This window comes from Panthera pardus, unplaced genomic scaffold (genome assembly GCF_024362965.1).
Source record: "Panthera pardus isolate Hobbes unplaced genomic scaffold, ASM2436296v1 HiC_scaffold_6, whole genome shotgun sequence".
Classification (NCBI taxonomy): domain Eukaryota; kingdom Metazoa; phylum Chordata; class Mammalia; order Carnivora; family Felidae; genus Panthera; species Panthera pardus.
The window spans coordinates 91,087,710-91,112,103 of NW_026526991.1; the positions used below are offsets into that span (position 1 = coordinate 91,087,710).

The 24,394-nt window shown below is 35.0% G+C and overlaps 1 long non-coding RNA gene across 2 annotated transcripts in view; it reads left to right on the forward strand.

Annotated features, from left to right (window-relative positions):
• Nucleotides 1-23,837, forward strand: part of LOC109268674 (uncharacterized) — a 71,655-nt gene extending 47,818 nt beyond the window's left edge. Inside the window, exons 3-5 of one of the 2 annotated variants that reach the window (XR_002080726.2) lie at nucleotides 19,443-19,555; nucleotides 21,811-21,909; nucleotides 23,738-23,837. This is a non-coding gene — a long non-coding RNA (uncharacterized LOC109268674). The remainder of the gene's footprint in view (nucleotides 1-19,442; nucleotides 19,556-21,810; nucleotides 21,910-23,737) is intronic. The other variant, XR_002080727.2, reaches the window with a different exon arrangement.
• Nucleotides 23,838-24,394: the final 557 nt, after the last annotated feature.

The window sequence follows — 24,394 nt, forward strand, 5'->3', positions numbered from 1 at the left end:
TCTTAAAAAGGAGAAGCTAACAAAGATGACAATTTATTTTTCATTTTCTTGTGACAGAGAGCCCTAGAACAAGACTGTGAATACAAATTTTTATATATTCTATGTGAATGCAAATTGCTTTGATCCTTCTGATGGATATAGAAAAGAACACATATACCAGATCAAAAGCCACATATCACATACCTGAGGCTGTGGCAATCTGCTCTAGAAAATATATCCATCACAGCAAATGCTTTCTGAGCTACTATTTAGTTAAACTTACAGTATTCTGTTGTTATCTGCCATGATCTAACTAGTTTTTGCAGAAACTAGATTGCTAAAGTAAATGAGACTGTATGATAGAATCTTTTACTCTTTCATCATTTATGTCTTTGATAGCAATAATTTTAACATTTCCTTTGGAATACAATATCATTTTTACTTTCCTTTTCCAACGGGGAACAGGTCCCTAGAGATTACACTTGGCCTTTCCTACTAAAATAGCTTTTACACCATATAGTAAGGAAAAATGTGAGGGATCTGCTGACTGCTTAATATTTCCATTTCCATTAATACATTTGGGAATTAGGGATATAACCGCCTGGAGGATTCCGTGGACCTCATTATAAGGTGGATCCAAGCCAGGAATTTAATGTAGTTAGTTGGTAGATCTCTTTAGTATTTAGTAGACCCATTGAACCATGCCCATTTCTCTGAGTCTGTAGGTCCATTTTCCAGTTTTACATGACAGCTTGGCATTTCTATTTTATTTAATATGGGCCATTACTTTTCAAAAGTTCTAAAAATTATCTCAAAATTCATATAGATCCATATCCCTGTCACTGATCAGTAAAGAGTACCCCCATATTAACAAAGGCTTCTTTATCTAACTTTATATTCCGTCCCCCTAGACCCAGCACCCTAAGCATCTACCTCCAGAAATACTCTCCTTATACTTGACAGTATATATTAGCCAGCTACTAAAACTCATTTAGCATATATTCCTTATATTCCTTTAGCAGAACCAGCACTGCTGCATTTGAATCATGATAAGGTTTAACCCTCATGAGTCTGATGACCATAAAGGGGGATTGAAAACATATTCTGAGGAAAGCAAGCATTATCTTTTCAGGCCCCTGACATATTTGGTTTTTCTACATTATATTCAAAGGCTAACCTTCCAACAAGGTGGAATAGGTTGCTTCTACAGGCCTCAAGAGTTAAGGAGATCTTGGGTTCAAGTTCTTCAGTATATGTATTCAGATATCTCCATTTTATATGTTAAGAGTCCAACTCCTTTCATATTACGAATGTGAATTTGGCAATGGAGATTTTCCAAGGCTAATAATTCAGCTTTTTATGTTAACTTTATCCTGCTGTCAGACTTCTACTCTGTTTACCATTCAGCTGTTGGGGATAAAAGTCTCTTTAAATGCCTCCCAGGTACACTATCTGACTCATTTTTGCTTTAATTTGTAATGGATCATTCTGAGTCTGTTATTTTCTTTCTTCAAACATTACTTCTCTTCATCCACAACAACCCAATTTCATATGCTTTCTAATTACCCTCATGCCTATTAATACCACAGATTACACAAGTCAGTGTATTTCCTTCCAGTGCATCTCACCAAGTTTGCTATAGTTGAAATTCTCAGTAATGGCGCCACTTTTCACTAGTGATGGCACTTAACTCTCAGCCACTGTTGGGAGATCCAACTCCAGAATTCCATGCTTAGTGTCTACTTAGGAACTTTCCTGGTACTGTCTTAGTTTGGATTCTCTAGAAGCAACCATTAGACAAGCACTCATTTGCACATGATTTATTAAAGGAATATTCTTCAAAACAGCCTATAAAGAAATGAAAGATTTTTTTTTAAAGCAAGGATTAGGTCTTAGGCAACATCTGAAATTTTCTTGATTCACAAGATGCCTTGAAGCATAAATCACACTACAGAGTTGTTCTTCTTTGAGGAAAAAAAGAACAACTATTTATCCTCACATCTGTAAGTCATACCTCAAGGAATACCAAAAGTGAGGAAGCTTTTATTGGCTGAGAGCTAATTGTATAATTGGCTAGAGAGAGGAGTAAATATGAGTTGTTAGCAGCAAATACTCATAACATTTGGGTGATGAGGGATCTATCCTGGCAAATGGAATCAAAACAGGGCACAAACAATGTCTATTGCACTAGCCCATAGTAAATACTCAATGCTAATTGAAATAAAAATTATATTTACCAACATTTATTAATTATACATGATTGATAGCATATTATAATTATAATTTTATCAGAGTCACTTGAGGAATTTTTCAAAATGTACTTACCCCAAAACTATCAGAATTGCTTTGAGGATCAAGGTGGAGAACATACATGTATTTTGAAAATAATTCCCAGCCATTGCTAATATCCATCTTACACACACACACACACACACACACACACACACACACACACACATACTCACGCACACCAGAAGCCACTTAAAACCATTAAGAAAAGAAGTCTTTCCGGGGTGCTTGGGTGGCTCAGTCAGTTAAGCATCCGACTTCAGCACAGGTCATGATTTCATGGTTTGTGGGTTCAAGGCCTGCATTGGGCTCTGTGCTCAAGCTCACAGCCTGAGCTTGCTTCAGATTCTGTGCCTCCCTCACTCTCTGCCCCTCCCCGACTCATGTGCTCTCTCTCTTAAAAATAAATAAACATTAAAAAATATTAAAATATATAGCTCCCTGATTTTTAATATATTTATAGACTTGTGCAACTCACATCACAATCAAAATTAGAACATTTCCATCACTGCGAAAAGAATTCAGGTACCCATTAGCATTGACTCTTCACTTTCCCCAACTTCACCCATTCTGAGGCAACCACTAATCCATTTTATGTCTCTAGGTTTTTCTTTTCTGAACATCTTATATAAATAGAATCATATGATAGGTAGTCTTTTGTGACTACTTATTCAGATACCATAATGTTTTCAAGATTCACTTATGTTGTAACACATCAGTATTTCATTCCTTTTCATTGCTATGTAATATTCTGTTATGTGGCTATACCATATTTTCCTTATCCATTCATCATTTGATAGATATTTGGATTGGTTCCAGCTATGGGTTATTATGAATAATGTTGCTATGAACATTTGTGTACAGGTTTTTGTGTGGACATAGTATTAATTTCTTTTGAGTATGTAGTTAGAAGTAAAATTGCTGGATCATACATTAATTGGATTTTTTTTGACGAACTGACAGATAATTTTCTAATATGGATGGACCGTTTTTCTATACTATACTACCAGCAGTTTATGAGGTTCCAATTTTTATGCATTATTGTGAACACTCGTTATCATCTGACATTTTTCATTGCAGCCATTCTAGTGTGTGTGAAGTGATACCTCGCTGAGATTTTGATTTCATTTCTCTAATGAGTAGTTCTTTTCATGTGCTTATTATGTTATGTCTTCTTAGGAGTGTCTGTTTAGATCTTTTTTTTCAATTTTTGAAACAGATTTTTATCTCCCTAATTTGGAGTTTTAAGAGTTCTTTATATATTCTGGTTTAAACGTCTTCTATCAGATATGATTAGCAAGTATTTTCTCCCAGTCAGTGTGTTGTCTTTTCAGTTTATCCATGGTGTTTTCTAAAGTACGAAAGATTTTCATTTTGATGAAGTCCAAATTATCTGTTTTTTCTTCTTTCATAGTACTTATGCTTTTGTTGCCATACTTGAGATTTTTTCTTTGTCTTTGTTTTTCAGCATTTTTGCTATTATATGTCTAGGTGTTGATTGATATGCTTATCCTACATGGATTTCTTTTTCACTACTTGGGGGTGTAGATTAATATTTTTCATTAAATGTGGGAAGTTTTCAGCCAACAAATTATTTCTTTAATGTATTTTCTGCTCCTTTCTCTCTCTTCTCTCCTTCTGGTACTTCATTACCTATATGTTGGTGTACTTAATCACGCCTCACATTTTGTTGAGGTTTGTTCTATTTTCTTCATTTTCCTTTCTGATTTTAAGAATGCTTAATCTCTATCAATCAATTTTCAAGTTTACTGGTTCTTTCTTTTGTAGTTCAAATCTACTGTTGAGGATCTCTAGTGGATTTTGCATTTTAGGTATTCAAATTTTCAACACCAGAATTTCCATTGGTTATTTTTCAATAATGATTATCTCTTTATCAATATTTATTTAATAGGATATTGCCATCAATACTTTCTTTTAATTCTTTAAGTATGATTTCCTTTAATTCCATGAACATAATTTGATTATATTTGTTTATTTATTTATCTTTAAGTTTATTAATTTTGAGAGAGAAAGAGAGAACAAGAGCACATGCACATGAGTGGGGAGGAGCAGAGAGAAAGGATGAGAGAGATTCCTGGCAGGCTTCACGCTATGAGATTGAAGCCTATCGTGGGCTTGATCCCATAAGCCATGAGATCATCACCTGAGCTGAAATCAAGAGTCAGACACTTAATCAACTGAGTCAACACTTAACCCATCCAGGCAGGCCTCTCTGTATGTATTTATATCTGCTTTGAAGTTTTTGTCTCACATCTGGATTCCATTAAAGGAAGTTCTATGGCTTGCTCTTGTTTGTTTTTTGTTTGTTTGTTTTTGTTTTTCCTGTGTAAGAATTATACTTTACTATTTCTTTTCATGTCATATTTCTTTTGAAAATTGGATATTTTGGTTAACTATATTGTAGCAACATAGGACACTGACCCTCCTTGCCATCCCCCTTACCCATCCAGGTCTTCTTGTTATTGTTTATTTATTGAGTGATTTGGGTAGACTACTGTCATCTCTTTCACCTACAGTAATATCTGGATACAATGTGTTCTTTTTTTCTAATGTCACATCTCAGAAGGCACAGCCTTGGGCTTGTGCACAATCTCCGATGGGGAGAGCACATTTATCAAAGTTTTCTTTGACTCTCTCTTTGTGTGATCTCTCCATGTAGCTGTCTTACTCTGTTGGTATTATACTAAGCTGTTAGCCCCCACTACTGGCAGCTGATTACTCAAAGATTTTCAACAATATCCTTGAGCATAAAATGCTCTTGAGTTTGTTTTAACTAAATGCAGGCCCTTTTTCAAGGGCCATCCCTTCAGAAAGTCTTTGAGACTTGTTCTGATTCCATGAGAGCTCATCTTAGTTTTCTCCTCCCCAGAGTTTTCTTTTTAAACATTCAGCTGGTCTATAGTTTAGCTGTTTTTTTTGTTTTGTTTTGTTTTCGTTTTTAATTTTTTAACGTTTATTTATTTTTTTTATTAAAAAAATTTTTTTTAACATTTATTTATTTTTGAGACAGAGAGAGACAGAGCATGAACAGGGGAGGGTCAGAGAGAGGGAGACACAGAATCTGAAACAGGCTCCAGGCTCTGAGCTGTCAGCACAGAGCCCGACGCGGGGCTCGAACTCACAGCCCTCACGGACCGCGAGATCATGGCCTGAGCCGAAGTCGGCCGCTCAACCGACTGAGCCACCCAGGCGCCCCTAACGTTTATTTATTTTTGAGACAGAGAGAAACAGAACCTGAACGGGGGAGGGTCAGAGAGAGGGAGACACAGAATCAGAAACAGGCTCCAGGCTCTGAGCTGTCAGCACAGAGTCCAATGCGGGGCTGAAACTCATGGACCGCGAGATCATGACCTGAGCCGAAGTCGGCCGCTTAACCGACTGAGCCACCCAGCTGCCCCTAGTTTAGCTGTTTTTTTTCCTCATAAAACTACATATACTTCTTAATTTCTTGACATCAAGACCTCCATTGTTTTCAAGAACACCATTAGGTTTGAACTTTGTGACACTCTTTTACAAATAAAGTCAGTTACCTTAGGGAGAGCTACAGAGCTCTTTCTTCTTATGGCCTCCCTTTAGCCACTGGGGAAAATCTTTGCATCATTTCTCCAGAGCTGTGGGCATGAGCAGTGGCCACCTCTCTCATGTAAGCATGCTTTGATTTATGAGCCAGGTGCTGGAAGGACAGTACCCTTTGGTTTTCTCATTTTTTTGTTTTTAGGTATGAAACCTTCATCTGAACTGAAATCAAGAGTCAGACACTTAACTCACTGAACCACCCAAGTGCTCCCTCCAGACTCCACAGCTCTCACTAACTCTTGCCTAGAATAGATCTTCTACAATATGGAGCTTGGTAGGGTGATAAATGCTGACAAGGTGTCCCTCCTAGGGAGATACTATAAAACTACACTGAAAGCTAGGGAACATAGAGCCTGTGTTCTTGATTGCACTCTCGGAGATTAGAATTTTTGTTTTTGTTTTTGTTTTTAACTTATGTATTTTTGACAGAGAGTGAGGGAGGGGCAGAGAGAGAGGGAGACAGAGGATCTGAAGTGGGCTCCACACTGACAGTAGAGAGCCTGACCCAGGGCTCAAACTCACAAACCATGAGATATGACCCGAGCCAAAGTCAGAAGCTTAACCAACTGAGCCACCCCAGTGCCCCCCAGATCAGAATTTCTGTCACACTGAGCTGAGAATGTGGGAAGGGAAAAGGTTGTGGTTCAAATGCCATAGACTTTCACCGCTCTTACTGACATGTAGATTTTCTTAATTATTTCTTCATTTGCTGTGTGCCGTCATAAAGTTTTCAGAGATTTTAAATGATTGATATTTTATCTTTTAATTTTTACCAGTTATGATTCCACCGAGAATCCTAAGTAGTTCCTCACACCACCATTCCCCTATCAGAAGTCTACACTCCAGAATTTCTCTAGTTTTCTGACAAAATTTAAAATTATCTCATATTTTTAACATACTAAGGACACTTATTTTGAATTATGTGTCTGAAGTACATTACTTGAATGGTGTTATATCCTTGAATGTTTTTCTAGCTTTTCATGTGATTATTTTTAAAGACTATTTTTAGATGACTTTTAGGTTTACAAAAAAATTGAGAGGGGGACAGAGATTTTCTATATATCCCCTGCCTCCCCACGTATATGAACTCCCCCATTACCAATGTCACTCACCAAAATAGCACTTTTATCTTTTATTTTCTTCCTTTTCTTTCTTTTCTCCCCTTTTCTATCCTTTATTTTCCTTCCTTTCCTTTCCTTCCCTTTCTTTTCCTTTCCTTCCTTTCCTCTTTTCTTGTCTTTCTTTCACCAATGATGAGCCTACTTTGACATACCATAATCACACAAAATCCATAATTTACCTTGTAGTTCACTCTTGCTGTTGTACATTCTATGGACAAACATACAGTGATTTTTATACATCATTGTAATATACAGAATATTTTCATTGACCTAAAAGTCCTCTCTGCCCTACCTGTTCATGTCCTCTCCTCCCCACAAACCTTCCTGGCAACAGCTGATCTTTTTAGTGTCTTTATTGTTTTGCCTTTTCCAGAATGCTATACAGTTGGAATCACACAATATATAGCCTTTCAAGACTGGTTTATTTCAGTTAGTAATATGTATTTAATGTTCCTCCATGTCTTTTCATGGCCTCATAGGTCATTCATGGCTTCATAGGTCATTTCTTCTTAGTGCTGCATAATATTTTATTGTCTGGCTATACAACAGTTTACTAATCCATTCACTTACTGAAAGACATCTTGGTTGCTTCTGAGTTTGGGCAATTATGAATAAAGCTGCCTTAAACATCCACATACAGGTTTTTGTGTGGACATAAATTTCTAACTTCTTTCAATAAATAATACAAAGCATGATTGCTGGATTGTATGGTAAGAGTATATTTAATTTTGTAAAAAACTGGCAAACTACCTTCCAAGGGTTATTTTGCATTTTCACCAGCAATGTGTTAGAATTTCTCTTGCTCCATATCCTCATCAGCATTTGGATTTGCCAATGTTCCAGATTTTGGCCATTATAATAGGCATGTAGTGGTATTTTTTTGTTTTAATTCTATTTCCCTGATGATAGATGATGTGGAGCATCTTTTAATATGTTTATTTGTTACCCATTTTGAGTTAATTTTTGTGAAGGGTGTAAGGTCCATATTAAATTTATCATTTTGCATAGGAATGTCCATTTGTTTCAGCAATATTAGTTGAAGATAATATTTTTGCTCCATTATATTGCCTGTGCTCCTCTGTCAAAGACCAGTTGACTATATTTATGTGGGATCTGTTTTCTGTTTCACTGTTCTATTTGTTTATTCTTTTTCCAATTCCACATTTCCTTGATTACTGCAGCATAAATGTTGAAATTGAGTAGCATCAATCCTCAACTTTATTCTTCAATATTGTGTTAGCTATTCTGGATCTTTCACCATTCCATATAGACCTTAGAATAAATAGTTTGTCAATATACATAAAATAACTTGCTGGAGTTTGACAGGGATTGCACTGAATCTATAAATCAAATTGGGAAGAGATGACATCTTGACAATATTGAATCTGTCTATCCATGAGCATGGAATATCTCTCCATTTATTTAGTTCTTTGATTTCATTCATCAAAGTTTTGTAATCTTCTTCGTATATATATCTTATACATACTTAGTTAGATTTATACCTAAGTATTTCAGTTTTGGAGGTTCTGTAGTATATGATGTTATATTTTTAATTTCAGTTTCTACTTGTTTACTGTTAATATATTAGAAAACAATTAACCTTTGTATATTAATCTTTTATCCTGCAACCTTGCTTTTATCACTTATTAGTTCTAGTTTTTTTGCTGAGTCTTTCAGATTTTCTATATAAACAATTATATCATCTGTGAACAAAGAGAGTTTTATATTCTCCTCCCCATTCTGTATGCATTTAATTCCTTCTTTTACCTTATTGAATCAGTGAGAAATTCCAGTACAATGTTGAAAAGAGGTGGTGAGAGGGGATATCCTTGTCTTGTACCTGATCTTAGTGGAAATGCTTTTAGTTTCTCACCATTAAGTATGATGTCAACTGTAAGTTTTTTTGTAGTCTTTATGAATTTGTAAAGTTCCCCAATATTCTTAGTTTATTGACAGTTTTTATCATGAAAGCGTGCTGGATTCTGTCAAATGCTTTTCTTAATCTATTGATATGATAATGTACTTTTTTTCTTTTTTTAACTTGTTGATATAATGGATTAAATTAATTATTTTTAAAATGTTAACCAGCTTTGTATTTTTAGGATAAATTGTACTTGGTTGTGATGTATGAAAATGTGTATTCTGTTTCTGTTGCATGAAGTAGTTTAGAAGTCAATTATATTCAGTTGACAGATGGTTTTGACGTCAATAATATTGCAATAACTTTATATGATAATTGGCAACTCTACTAATTATGATGAGCATTTTTTAAAATGTTTTATTTATTTTTGAGAGAGAGACGGAGTGAGGGGAGGGGAGGGGCAGAGAGAGAGGGAGACACAGAATCTGAAGCAGGCTCCAGGCTCTGAGCTGTCAGCACAGAGCCAGATGCGAGGCTCGAACTCATGAATAGCGAGATTATGACCTGAGCCAAAGTCTGACACTTAACCAACTGAGCCACCCAGGTACCCCTGATGAGCATTTTATGATCTATATAACTGTGAAATCACTATTTTATACACTTGAAATTAATATAATATTGTATGTCAACTATATTCCAATAAAAATAGGTGAAGGGGATTAGGAGGTACAAATATGCATTCATAAAATAAATGAGTCACAGGGAGGAAAAGTACAGCATAAAGAATATAGTCAATAATATTGTAATAACTTTGTGTGATGACAGATGGTAACTACACTTATTGTGGTGAGCACCGTGTAATGTATAGACTTGTCCAGTCACTATGTTGTACACCTGAAACTAATATAAACATTGTATGCCAACTATACTTCAATATAAAGTAAATATAATAAATATAATTTAAAAAAAATAAATTTAAAATAATTATAGAAAAAGAATAAGAAAAATAAAAGGTTTTTTTGCCTTTACTTATTCCTTCTTCATTGGTCTTCCTGTCTTTATGTAGATCTTGGTTTCTGACCTATATTTTCCTTTTCATCTTTAAAAACTTCTTTTTAACATTTCTTGCAAAGCAGATTTGCTGGCAGAAAATTCCCTTAATTTTTCTTTGTCTGGAAAAAAATATTTATTTTTCCTTCATTTTTGAAGTATAATTTTTCAGGGTATAGAATTCTAGGTTACTGTTTTATTCCCTCAACACTTTAAATATTTCACTTCACTCTGTTCTTGCTTGCATAGTTACTGAGAACTCTGATATAATTCTTGCCTTAGTTCCTGTACAGGTAAGGTATTTTCCCCCATGGCTTCTTTTAGGAATTTTTTCATTTTGTTTTTTATTTTCTGTAGTTTGAAGATGATATGTCTTAGTTATTTTGGCATTTATCCTGGTTGGCGTTCTTTGAGATTCCTGAATTTTCAATTTGATGTCTGAAATTAATTTGTGGAAATTATCAGTTATATTGCATCAAATATTTCTTCTGTTTCTTTTCTCTTCCTGGTATTACTATTATATGTATATACCTTTTTGTTGTTGGCTCACTCTTTTTGGATATTTTGTTCTGGTTTCTTCAGTGTCTGTTATCTTTGCCTTTCATTTTTTGAGGATTCTATTCCTATATCCTTTAGTTCAGATATTCTTCCCTCAGCCATGTTCCACCTATCAATAAGCCCATCAAAACCATTTTTCATTTCTCTTACAGTGTTTTTGACCTTTAGCTTTCTTTTTTATTATTTCTTACTATTTCCATATGTCTGCTTACATTTGCTATCTATTCTTGAATGCAATCTTCTTTATCCATTAAAGCCTCAGCATATTAATCCTAATTGTTTTCATCTTGCAGTCTGATAATTCCTGTATGTTTGGTTCTGACACTTGTTCCATCTCTTCAAATTGTGTTTTTTGCTTTTTGGTATGCCTTATAATTTTTTTTCTTGATAGCTGAACATGATGTAGTGATAAAAAGGAGCTGCTATAAAGAGGCCTTTAATAACATGGTTATGAGTTACCAGGAGAAGGGAAGTTTTCTATGATTATGTCCCAGTATTTTAGTAAGCCTCTTACTCTGCCTCTGGACTGTAAACTTCGTGTTTCTTATGTGTTTTTCCCCCACTCCTCTCTCCTCTGAGGTGAAGCAAGATGGCTAAAGTCATCATGGCTAGAAAGGTATTTCCCCTTTCTAGCTCAGTTAGGCACTGATAATACCCCAGCAGGTTAAGCTGTAGTAAACTAGTTTCCCTGAATATAGGTCTTGTTAAGAAGAACAGAGTGCTCTTGGGACACCTGGGTGGCTCAGTAGGTTAAACGTCACACTTCAGCTCAGGTCATGATCTCACAGTTCATGAGATTGAGCCCCATGTTGGGGTCTGTGCTGATAACTCAGAGACTGGAGCCTGCTTTGGATTCTGTATCTCCCTCTCTCTCTGCCCCTTCCCTTGCTCATACTCTGTCTCTCTCACTCTCTCAAAATTAAATAAATGTTGAAAAAAAAATTTTTTAAAGAAGAATAGAGTGCTCTAATATATTTCAGAATGATTCCTTTCCTCTCTCCATGCCCATAGTCTGAGTGGATTTATCTGATATTTGTGGGAATCTGATAGAGCTCTGGAGGTGTATCTCACAATATTCTGGGGGCCTCCAATGACTTGGTACCCTGGATTTTTTTTTACTGTTAGAGTTGTCCACACTGGGCCTCCAGTAATTTGTTAATTGCAGTTCATGTTTTCCTACCACAGTGCTGGTTTCCTCAGTGGTTTCTGCTCCTGAGTCTCTGCTGCATTAAGCTATGATTCCCTGTGTTTGCTTGTGTTTCCAATCTTGGGAGCAGCAGTTTGCCCTGTATCCTCCCATCTCTAATGGATTCAAAAGTGTTTGCTTTTTCAGTCTGTTCAGTTTTTGGCTTGGTGTTAGAACTGGGTGACAACTTCCAAACAGTTTACTGTTTACGTGGGGAACTAGGGACTGGAATTCCATTAATGTAATTTTGTTTCTTCATTTGCTTGGTATGTGTGTGTATATGTGTGTGTATAATATATATATATATATATGTGTGTGTGTGTGTGTGTGTGTGTGTATACATATATATACATATTTCATTTACTTCTGTTTATATTATAATATTATATATCATATATGTATGTATGTATGTATTTATTTATTTCAAATAACATTTGGAGGCCTCAGTTGTTTTCTCCTTTCAGAAGGGTTCTGTATTCTCTCCACTTGAGCAATTAGAGAGACTGGCAGTCCAAGATCACTTCATTCCAATTTCCAAAACTGAGTCACTTTGAAGTATACTTCACTTTCTGAAAATGCTTATATATATCGTGTTTAGCCTTACTCTTACTGCTGGTGTCCCAGTTTCATGCATCTTTCAAAAATTTCTACTCAGCTTCTCAGTCTTTCAATTATTCATTCTAGATTTGGCAACTAACTACCTCTTTGGTAAGAAGGGCTTCAAATGCTAGCTCTCTTCCTTCATTCCTTTCTCTTCAGATATTAATTTGATATTTTCTAAGTGATTTGTTAGCTTTCTGATATTAAATATTTAAGATTATTTTAAACAGGTTTTATCCAGACAGTGTAGATGTCCTCAGCAGGAAGGTTTATTCAATAACCTAGTTCAGAATATTGCCCCTCATCACTGGATCTTATTCATTTTTATACACTGGTAGTAAACCATAGCCAGCAGAAAAGAGGTGCTCAATAAATATTTTTTTTCTGAATAATTACAAATAGCATTAGTATTTAGCACATTTATTGTGGACAATTATTTCTTTCAGAGAAATGGAAGCAAACTTGTAAGTTTTTTCATGTTTCAATATGACTACCTTTTTGTGTTTTTATTAATATGTTAATGCTGTTTTAAGTTTTCTTTGAGATAAACATGTAAGATAAAATATTAGTCTTAGCTTCCAGTTGTGCCATGTTCCTGCCCCTGTTCAGTTTTAGCTGCACAAAATCTGTCGAGAACATGCTCAACTTTATCTACTATAAGTCTAACAAAACTTCTACCTAGGGGCGTAATAGGATTTCTTTCTACTGGTAAATAATTCTACTGGGAATAAAAATAATTCATTGCTCTATGCCAAATGTGTATTATGGGGCTTTAATTGGCCAGGAAGCACCAGATTTCATCCTCCTGACTTCATCCCTTCAATGTATACAGAGGGCCTATCTCAATGCCTCTATACAATGCATGGTCAGTTGGGTAGTATGTATTCTCTTATTATGTCATTTATCTTCCCAATTCAGACTACTTTCTTCTAACTTCCCCTAACAAGAACTGGTGTTGTGTGTCATATGGACCTAGAGGTGGTTTGTGAAGTCTTCTTCTAAAAGAGTTTCTTCTTTTCTGGTCCTTTTGAATGGCTCACTTGATTGTGGCTTCTTCCTTGGCAAGAGATCCCTACATATCATCTCTGAGACTTGATTGTTCTCAGAGATATCCTATCACTTTATGCATTCATTCAGCCATTCATTCAATGGACATATAGTTTTTTAATGTTTATTTTTATTTTTGAGAGAGAGACAGACAGACAGAGTGTGAGCAGGGGAGGGGCAGAGAGAGGGAGACACAGAATCCAAAGCAAGCTCCAGGCTCTGAGCTGTCCACACAGAGCCCGATGTAGGGCTCCAACTCACAAACCACAAGATCATGACCTGAGATCAAAGTCGGATGCTGAACTGACTAAGCCACCCAGGTGCCCCAATGGATGTCTATTGAGTATAACCTATTTTCTAGGCACTAGGAATATAGAGATGAAAAAATAAAAGCAGACATTTTGCTCAGGTAGTGGGAAATGAAATGTAACAGTGAGAGCTTCTATTGAACTCTGTGAACTCTACATATGAATATGTGTAAAATAAGCCAGCACATTGATGCTATCCCCCTCCCTTTTAAACAGTATGGATTCAATATATTAAACAGGACCAGTATTTATTTGTTAAGCAACAGCCACTATTTCTTTCATAAATAAAACAAAAATTCTAACAACTCAAAGCCCCACATCAGCTCAGTTCATTATTCCTTTAAATCATAATGCTTGAGGGACACTCACTAAGCATCTGTCACATGTTCCTTTGAGTATGACTTATACAGTTGTTTCAAAATTCATCCCATTTCCTAATGCCTAATTAAAGCTCAGAAACTCTTCCAACTCTTTTTTTTTTGACAAAATTCTTATAGGTAGACTCAAAATCTGTATCTCTGGCATCTTTGTAGTTCACTGCATGTGCTATACCCAATGCTCAACCATTAAGACTCCAGTCTCTTATGCATTCCATATATAACACAACAGTCCATATACACTTGTAGGTGCTTACAGGATGTCTCAGAATTGACTTACCTTTTCATATTAGCTACTTTCATCAGAAGTTTTTCTCATATTCAAAGTTGCCATAATAAGAAGGGAGTTCTTGATTCCATGATATATGGTTTATCTATAAAATCTCTGGATACTATCACTAAACTCAAATGACTGATTGACTGATTGCCAGTTTTAGCCCTTTCTTAACTCTCCTCCGTCCTTATGTACAGGAGAGTGTCATTATTCCTAACAGGTCACAGAAAACCTGGTCTGGCATCCTTTTTGCTTCATTGGGAGGAAATTCTCAAGGCTTATACATGAATGCTGGAGACTAATAGGAACATTGGGACCACTAAATGAACTCAAAGAAACTATTACCTGAATACATATGAAAAAGTATTTCAAAAACATGTCTAGGAATGTTAGAGCTCTATCTACTTACTAAATTGGTGTTATAGAACAATGGCAATCATACCTATTTTATTTCAGTCTTATTATATGTCAGATACTGTGCTAAGTGTTTTTACAAGACTCCTATTATGTAATCCTTACCAAAATCTTATCAAGAAGGTGCTATTACAGATGAATAAACTGGAAACTGAATTTTACAAATGCTAAGGAACTTGCAGAAAGTCATGTTGTTACTGAAAGAACATGTAAATCCTTAATACACATGTGAGAACCCCCTGCTGTAAACCAGGGGTCTGTGGAACTTTTTCTGTAAAGGACCAGATAGGAACTATTTTAGGTTTTGTAGGTCACATTGTCTCTGCAACAACTAACCAACTGTTCACAATATACTGTAAAAGCAGCCAAAGATAATACCTAAAAAGATAGGTATGCCTATGTTTCAATAAAACTTTATTTACAAAAACAAGTGACTGACCAAATTTTTCAGGACTGGTCAGACTTGGACCATAGGCTGCAGTGTGTAAATCTCTAACACGTGATACTGTATAGCTTGATTTAAAATTATTTCCATGTATGACTAAATTTTATTTCAGAATATAGGGAAATTAAATGCAAGGTTTTTTGAGGTATTCACACCAATATATAACTTCACCAAAAAGAATCAATTTCCACTGGATCATTTTTCTTCAAAATGGGTTAAATTGCAAAACCTTTTCATGATCAGTCTTACATAGTTTATCATAACAAAACACTCTTCTATATTTAGCCTCTTTTCTGCCAAGGAGTTCAATCTCTGTTAAAACATCATCTCATTAATCCTGCCTACGATCCTGTGAGGGAGGGAGATGACAAGTATTAAATGTTCAGAGTCTTTTAGATTCAATTCAAATCTTGAAAGAAGCTGAGTGACAAGTGCTTGCTGCCCTCACAGTTACTCAGTATCCTTAAAATATGAACTTTGACTCTTTCAAAGGCATGCCAGGTACTTCTGGGAAAAGGATCCAGCATTAGGAAATCCATTTACCTATACTGTCCTTATTTGGGGCTATATCTCCCACAAGGATTTGATTTCCATAGAATTTTCATCACTTTTTGTGTTATCAAGATGCTCTGTTCTACAAACCAGCTGTTCTCATTCTTCTGGCTAGTGATTGTATTTCAGTAGTGGAAAAAGTAACCACAAAAGTAAAATATTTGGGGTATTTATTTCATAACTACCTATCATTCATCTATATTCATTATATATATTTGTTGTATATATTTACCACTGCATAGTAGTAATGTAGTACCTGGTAGTAATTTATGTATAAAATAAGGCAAGAAGTTTTATCCTTTAGGTCATAAGTGATAATCATCATAATATAAGATTAAAAGATGTTCAAATTAAAACATAATCTTCCTCAATTCCTATTTCATCAGGTCATGCCCCTGTGCCACCATCTATAAGGGATTCATACTATCCTTATCAAATCCAGCTATGTTGACCTTTGAACCTTGAAGCAACTCAGACCTGTACCACTAACTCCATTTCTCAGACTCCCTGCTTTATGTCTCTATACAGTTTAAGCAAACTGTCTAATACCTCTACCGATTATTCTTGTGTTCATGGAAATACATGTCTGATCATGCAACTCTTTCTATCAAGAATTCCTGTCTCATTTTTTCCCACTATTTTATGTTCCTCCATTTAGTAAGAATACTGCTTCAAGCTCCTTTTCTTTAGGAAGTCGTTCATGATCAAAGCAACTCAAGGGAGGGATCCATTTATTTTAAAAACAGTTATGGATGGGGCACCTGGGTGGCTCAGTCAGTTAAGTGTCCGACTCTTGATTTCGGCTCAGGTCATGGTCTCGGGGTAGTGAGATCAAGCCCTGCATCAGGCTCTGTGTTGAGCATGGAGCCTTCTTGGGATTCTCTCTCTTGCTCGCTTGCTCTTGCTGTCTCTCTCTCTGTCTTTGCTTCTCTCTCTCTCTCTCTCTCAAATAAATAAATAAATAAACATTTTAAAAATAAATAAATAAAATAGTTATGGAATTCCCATTATATACAGTGCAATGCCAGAGACTGAGGCTTATTTTGACAAATTATTACCTCCCTAAAGGAGTGTAAGATATAAATATCACTATGTTGTGTGCTCAAAACTAACATTATGTGTCACTATACTGTATTAAATCATAAATAAGTAGATATTTTTAAAAGCCCATAACTTCTAAAAAAAAGTATAAATAGATAAAAGAGTATACTATATGTCTTAGGGTAGATATAACACAGGTGTGCAAACACATACATGCACACACAAGAGTAACACAAAGTAGAAAATTTATATTGTTAAAAACAATGTACTATGAAAAGATGTATGAAGGAGACATCATTAAAATCTAGATTTTGATAAAATTTCCAAAGATACATAGAAAGCATGTCAAATAAACCTAAAAGAATAGGGAAGATTAGCTACAAAGAAGAAGACAGTGTAATTAGAAAGTTGGAAGAACCAGATAGGTATGTTTCCTAGAAGCAAGAAGAATGGTTTACTCAACATTTTTATATGTTGCATATCAATCGTTTTGAGAACTACAAGATTATTATGACTCTTAGAAAAGGAATTTTTTGTAATAGGATGTGAAGAGAACCAAGGTCCAGGGTTCCTAATGAGTATATAACAAAGAGTAGAAGCACCCGATACAAATTACAATATTATTTTTTCCATTCTTTCAACAAATGTTATGAATGTATATGAAGTACATAGCATAATATTAGGGATCATAGGATGGTATATAAAATGAATCATAGATGAACCCTGACTTTGAGTAACTTAATAAAAAAACATGAATGCCCAACAGTGCATCAGGGACTGAGCTAGGCATTGGGGATTCAGTGGAGAACATGGCTTTTTCTTCAATCATATATTCATTCAAAAACATTACTAAGTGCTAGAAATGGAAGATACAAGATACAAAACCTGATCCTTATTTCAGTGAAGTTTACATTCTCATAACATAGCAGGCAAGATTCAACACAACTACTGGAATTATAATACCGTGTAGAAAGTGTGATGGGGCATAATAGAAAAAACAATTTAATTTTGAAAAGAATGGTAAGTTTTAAAAATTACCTTTGGAGTTTAAAAATCATGAAAAAGAGCATCTGTATAATTATGGGAATATGGGAGAATTATTGAAGGACTTAGTTTTATTTATTTATTTTTAAGATTAAATGACCTAAGCACATTTGTAAACTCTGAGAATGGATCCAGAGGACAGACCACAGATGAAAAGAATGAAAACATAAGTGAAGCAATGAATTCCTTAATCTACATTATCTAACACTGATATGATCAGCTTTGAATGTATATGTTTATAGTTAAAGTAATTAATAAAATATGGTTCTATTGGTATAGTAGTGAAAAGATACATTTTAGACTTACTTATTATGCTTTGATAGCTTTCAACCACACTTTATAAACCAAATTTGGATGTTTAATATTTTTAATGAGTGGGAATTTTGAGCCATCACATGGGGGCACTGTCTCCCAGACAACAGTCTAGTGTCAATAGTGTCACCATTTTCATCTTTACAACAGTGCTTATGTAATTATTTGAAAAATTTATACAGTTTATCTTTATTCTTTTATAAATATGAATTTATAAGGGATAACTGAAAGTAATGATGTAAGTATAAAGAGTAATTCTTACAAATTTAATAAAATTGATTTACACAGATAGAAATCAGACAGAACAATTAGCTTCAATTAGAAACTCTCCAAAATTAGGTTCATTAATTGAATATTAAATTATAAGGAATAAGGACATTTTAAAACATCTACAAAATATTTGAAGTAGATGATTGGTTTATATTTAAAAGGCAGGTGCTTGGGGAACTTTCTAATAACTTTTTATCTTTTAGGGAAGAGTCTTACCTCTACATGTAAATTTTCTCCTTTATATATTGAATATTTGTAAATGTGTTCAAAATGTATTTTGTGTCAACTGAAAGGATTGCTCTTATTGTATATTAATTGCTGTTTCCAAAACTAATAGTCCAAGGAATGCTATTCCTTCAGGTTGCAAATAAGTGTACCATAAAATTGTTCTATATTCAGTTAAGTTCAGAGACTGTGGGTTATTTTGAGTTAAAAGGGATTTTTAGTACAAGACTGCTCAGGACTTTTGCTATGCAAATGTTCATTTTTGTTCTCCAAGAAGAGGGTATGGTAAACAATTTTCCTCAAATTAATTTGACCACAGTCATTTTTTTCACAAAGCACCTATTAACATCCACCAGACCTAATGTTCTGCAAAACGTGGCTGGGAAAGTGCTCTGTAGTCAACAGAAAGCAAACTCTTAAGATTTAGAGATGGAGGTGAACCTAGAGGCCATCCATCCTTTATAACTTCCATGCAGAAAATTATTTCAATAGCATCTCTGACAAATGGTCTTCCAGATTTGGTTTTAAGGCTCTATTTCATGGTACCACATTCTATGTCAATCCTATCTATTCTTAATAAGTTCTTCCATTTATTAAACCCACATATGACTCATTGGTCCTCACTCTGTTTGCTCTTTCTTCTACATAACAATTCTTCAAATATTTGAAGACAGTTTACATGTCCCCTACTAGATCTTTTCTTCTAGGTAAGAAAACCTCATTCTTACAAATTTACAACATATAAAGGAGTTATTAGATTCCCTCATTATATCAACTGTCTTTTCGGGTGTGTACTACAGTTGGACAAGTAAACATGATTGTTCAACTTTTCCCACTTAAGTTTCGGCAGTAATTTTGTTAATTATTATCTGATCCATGTTATTTTTTATAGAAGCATATTGTTGGCTGCTATCAAGTCGACTTATAGTTAAGGAAATTACAACTATAGCCAAACAAGATTTCTCCGTATAAACTTACAGAGTTAACTATTTGCAGTTCAGTTTTGTGAGTACTCCTTTCTCATTGTAATCAAGAGAATCCTATATTCTAGTTGCCTTAAAGTACAACTTTCTATCCATTTGCCATGATCAAATTATTCATGAACTGCAAAAAGACAGGCACATATTTCTATATCTAAAACAGCTGATTCTTGGTGACAGATAGTTGTTCGCCAGCTTTATACTTGTAAAACAAAACAAAATACATATATGCATAGATATATGTATTTTTGTGTATATATGTATACATATGTATATTTTGTACTTTAAAAAAGAAGTGAAGAAATAAATAAGCAAGGAGATTCCTATAGTGAAAACTTAACTTCTAAAATTTAATTTGGTTTTCTCTTTCCCTCTTGCCCCCACCTAAAAATAAGAAGTCTGATTTTTAATTCAGTATAGGAGAACAATAGTCAGAGTTACTGATGGAAGCACTAGAGTGTTATCTTATTTCTAAGACTGAAGGGGAAACAAAACAAAACAAAACAAAAACAACATTTACTTTGGATAAGGGCCAACATATTTGCAAAAGCTACAAAGTTTTGCTCAACAATGAATGAATCACTGAATAATTATTTCTTGTATGTCCTTATAAATCCTCCTTTTGGAAAAAAAAAAAGAGAGAGAGAGAGAAAAGAGTTAATGAGATTGCGGTGTTTCAGGAGTAGTGCAAAAACAATGTAGGTAAACGCGTGGAGAAATTAGTTCTGAAGTGTAGGATAATTGTAGAGGGCCCTGGGCAAAAAACAAAACATAGATGTGCAGGAGTCATAGCACATCTTGTCTTCACTTGTCTTTGTTAGTGCAAGTGAAAAGGTTAATGCCGTTCAGTTCCATCAACACAGAGTGAGGAACTGTGGCACCTTTGAATTCTAAAGTTACCCACAGTGCAACTGATTTAATTCCTGTGAGAATGGTACTATTTACAAGTTTGCTCAGGAATATGAATGCCAATTAACCATGTGCTCCTGTTCCTGTACAATCTCTCTCTCCCTCTCTCTCTCTCTCTCTCTCAAAAAACAATTTTTGTTACAGAGAAATTGTTTTGAAAATCATTATTACATGGGAAGATTCACTGTTATTTGAAGTTAACCCTTGATTGAAAGAAAAATTCTCAAATGCATGCTGGCCCAAAGCATTAAATCTTCTCTAGGCTGAAGATCATCAAATATTACATTATCACCCATCTTTAAAATCTAAAATTTCGGATAATCTGACATTTTTGGGTTTCTGCCCCAATATATTGTGGCTAATGATTACATTTCTAGCTTTCAATACTCAGATACAACTTGCCACTTTTAAATATCAAAATACCAATATGTTTATGCATGTGCAATGCTACTCTAGACATTCAGCCACCAGGCAACAGCTTTGTTCATCCTTCTTGTTTCAGCTTCATCTCCCTACACCCTTCTCCTTTGTTGAACATCAGCCACTCCATTTTCAAAACACCTCCCCACATACACTCCCAGTCCATTGTTACTCTTTAGTTCCTCCTACTACCATCCTCCTCATCCTCATTTTGCTTCTCTTCTCACATTCAATTAAAGCCTGAGTGCTGATTTGGGGAGAAAATTCCCTGACGCACGGAGGGATGAAGGGAGGAACCACACCAGGAATTAGATGGAGAACAAAGTCATCCTCTACCTAGATTGATAGTTGTGAAATATAAACTACCACAGATCAAAGCCAGAGACAATGGACCTGAACGCTCCACTAATGATGTTCAACAAGGTTTGGACATGGCTGAAGCTGGACCTAACCAACATCAGCATGATCACTCTGAAGACGTCACTCAGTGGAAGGGACTGATGCAAAGGGAGCAGCATGTTCAATATTCGCTAAAACTTTCCAGTGCAGTGATAGTATATCTTTACCACATATTCTCATAGCTTTGTATTGTTCCTTGAGGCTTTGTAATATATCACACATTTTAAGTTAGATCTTATATAAGCATTTAGTTTCATTGGTGTTTTAAATTTTATACACTATAAAATTCAAGTATTCATTCTGGCATTTCAGTTTTAACATCAATACAAAGAAGAAATATCTCAGTGTTTTCATTTGCTTTGGTTTTACACCCATTAATACTGAGAATGTGATTTGGTCTCTTTATTCACAATAAATTTCGTATTGATTTCCATTATTCTCATTATAACAGCCACCTGACTGACCACCACATTCTGGTGTCTTTTATCTTTCTTACTGATCTTTAATTCACCAAACAATGTTTTGATTCTTCTTTCCCACCTCTTTAAACAGGTCATTCTGTTTTTGTCCACTGGTTTCCTGCAATCGTCAGCCAGAATTCAAGCTTATATTGGAATATAAAGTCTACACACCCGTATTACTCTGTTTGAAGTAATGTATAACAAACGCAACATGATTTATTAGGTCTCTTTGCGGGGAAGGGCTGTGAAGCCCAGAATATAGTTTTTTTTTTTCTGTAGTATATGAAGACTCTTACAAAAGTAAAGTATTTACATACTAATGAAGAAAAAATAGAGACAGCATCACTGGGATCTGTCTATGAGCAGATCTTCATATTCTTTCTTCATATTAAACATGTACTTCATGTTTAAAATGTAGGCAGAGGCCATAGAGGTGACTGGACACATATAGCAGATTGCACACCCAGCTGGACAATTCACCTACATACCTCACACCTCACCTTAGACCCACATTAGTGTCATTTATTCAGTGGAGTAACAAAGTCGGGTGATGCATGTCTAAACTAGGAAATAACAAACATGGCTAAGATCACTGTTAAGGTAATGGGGATTATCTTTCCTATTATCAATGACATAAATGAAGTGAATGGACATTTAAAGACTGATATGACCCCAAGAATTCTCAGTATCACTGACTACCTACTTTGCTTAATGCTAATTATATGTCATTTTGATTTTTGTGTTAATTGAATTTCTTTCTAAAATAAAAAAAAATATATAGGGGTTAGTTTAATGTAACAGATATTTTCTTGAATGACAAGGGAGAAAACATGTCCTAGGAAGGCAGCATTCCAAATGACTTAGGGTATTTACACAAGAATGCCATTATATAACTTAGCTTAGATGTACTCTTCAACAAAGGTTTTATAATTTTTTTTCTGAGTGCATTAATCAATTGTAGCACTAAGATTGCAACCTGGAGGAAATCTCAACAGAACATTTTATAGTAGACATATGTATGTGTACTTGTGGATGAGAAAGAGAAAAGGCTTGAGAGAGATATTAAGTGTCATTAGTGTGTTATTTGCTTTTGGAAACAAGGCAGAAAGATGAAGACTAGCGGATGCACTTTTCAGGCCTTGGGGTAACAGCCTCTACCTCTTGTCCACCTTCAATGGTGATCTCACCAGAATCATCTTGATACTCGATCCCTTTTTCTTGAGCCCTGCTGGTTCATGGTGCCTTTAAACTTCCTCCCAGCTCTCTGGACTATAGATGATGCAATTAAAAACAACAACAAAATTTATGTGAAAGGGAGGATTGAAGTAGGATGGGGAAAACACTAGAGGAGCAGGGACTGTGGGGAGGTCACTTTGTCACACTTTCTCTGTAATTTTCAAATGTAATCTGTTTGCCCTATAATTTGAGAAGGCGGAAAATCCCCACTAGGGTTACAATGTGTACTTTCTAACAAGAACTCTGATTCAAGTGTTGTTGAGAAATTTTGAAAGCCTCTTGCTACTTTAACAACATAGGAAGAGATACTGACTAGGCTTTTAGGGATAGTGTCTTAGAGACTCAGGGGGGAAATCGAAAAGAAAAAATAAAATAAAATAAAGCTTGGACCTTTATTCCGATAGGGAACATTATATCATTATAAAAAGAATTTAAAAGTCACTTTGGATTCTTTCTTTCAAATGAATTATTACTATTCCAGTGAATATTGATCCCCATTATTCACGTGTTAACTCTCATTATTGTAGTTGTCAGGCAGTAAGGTTCTAGAGCCATCTATTTGGATTGAAATACTCGGAACACTGCCCTCTAGCCATGTAGCCTGGGACCACTTACATACCTCTCTGGACCTCAGTGTTCTCATCTGTATAATGGAGATAATAATAGCTCTTACCTCTTAGGTCTATTATGAGGATTATATAAGTTAACACCTATTAAGAGCTTAGAATAGGGCCTGTCATAAAGTACTCAATAAATGTTCATTACATTTCTTCCATTCATAGATAATGAATAATTCAAAGATAATAAATATATTATCTTTCCATGAGATGGGCACAGAATACATGTTGGTACCATACTGCTATCTTCAACATACAACTCTGAACTTCACAATATCTGGACAGAGAAGAATGATAGGACAGTAGGAATACTTATTTTGTAAGTATATTTTGACTGTTAAATATATAATCCTTTTCTTCCAGATTATTTCAACATTTTGAACCTTTCTTTGCAAGGTTCTAGTACATTGTTGAGAATATTGTTCCATAGAAAGTCACATTTGTATTGATTCTGAGCATATGGCCTAACTCTCATAGATAAGTGTAGTCCTTTTATCAAGTACCAAAGTTTAAGAGACTGGCATCTCAGACCAAACACCTATATGAATCCTCATTAACATAACTCAAGAAAATACAGGGAGAACAGAAGCAGATCATGCAGAGGATGTCATGGAAGGATGGAGTCACATCAATTCTGGAAGAATACAAAGGATAAGAGTCTTTTTTAAAGCTATCAGGTGTGCTTGAAGAAAGGCTGACAGACTCAGGGCAACCAGGAAGGAGAAGTAAAGATGAGCAGTGAACAAGCTTTAATAAAGAATTCTTAATCTAGGCCCTTACAATTCTAAAACATTCAATTTGCTAGCATGTGAAGTAACACAG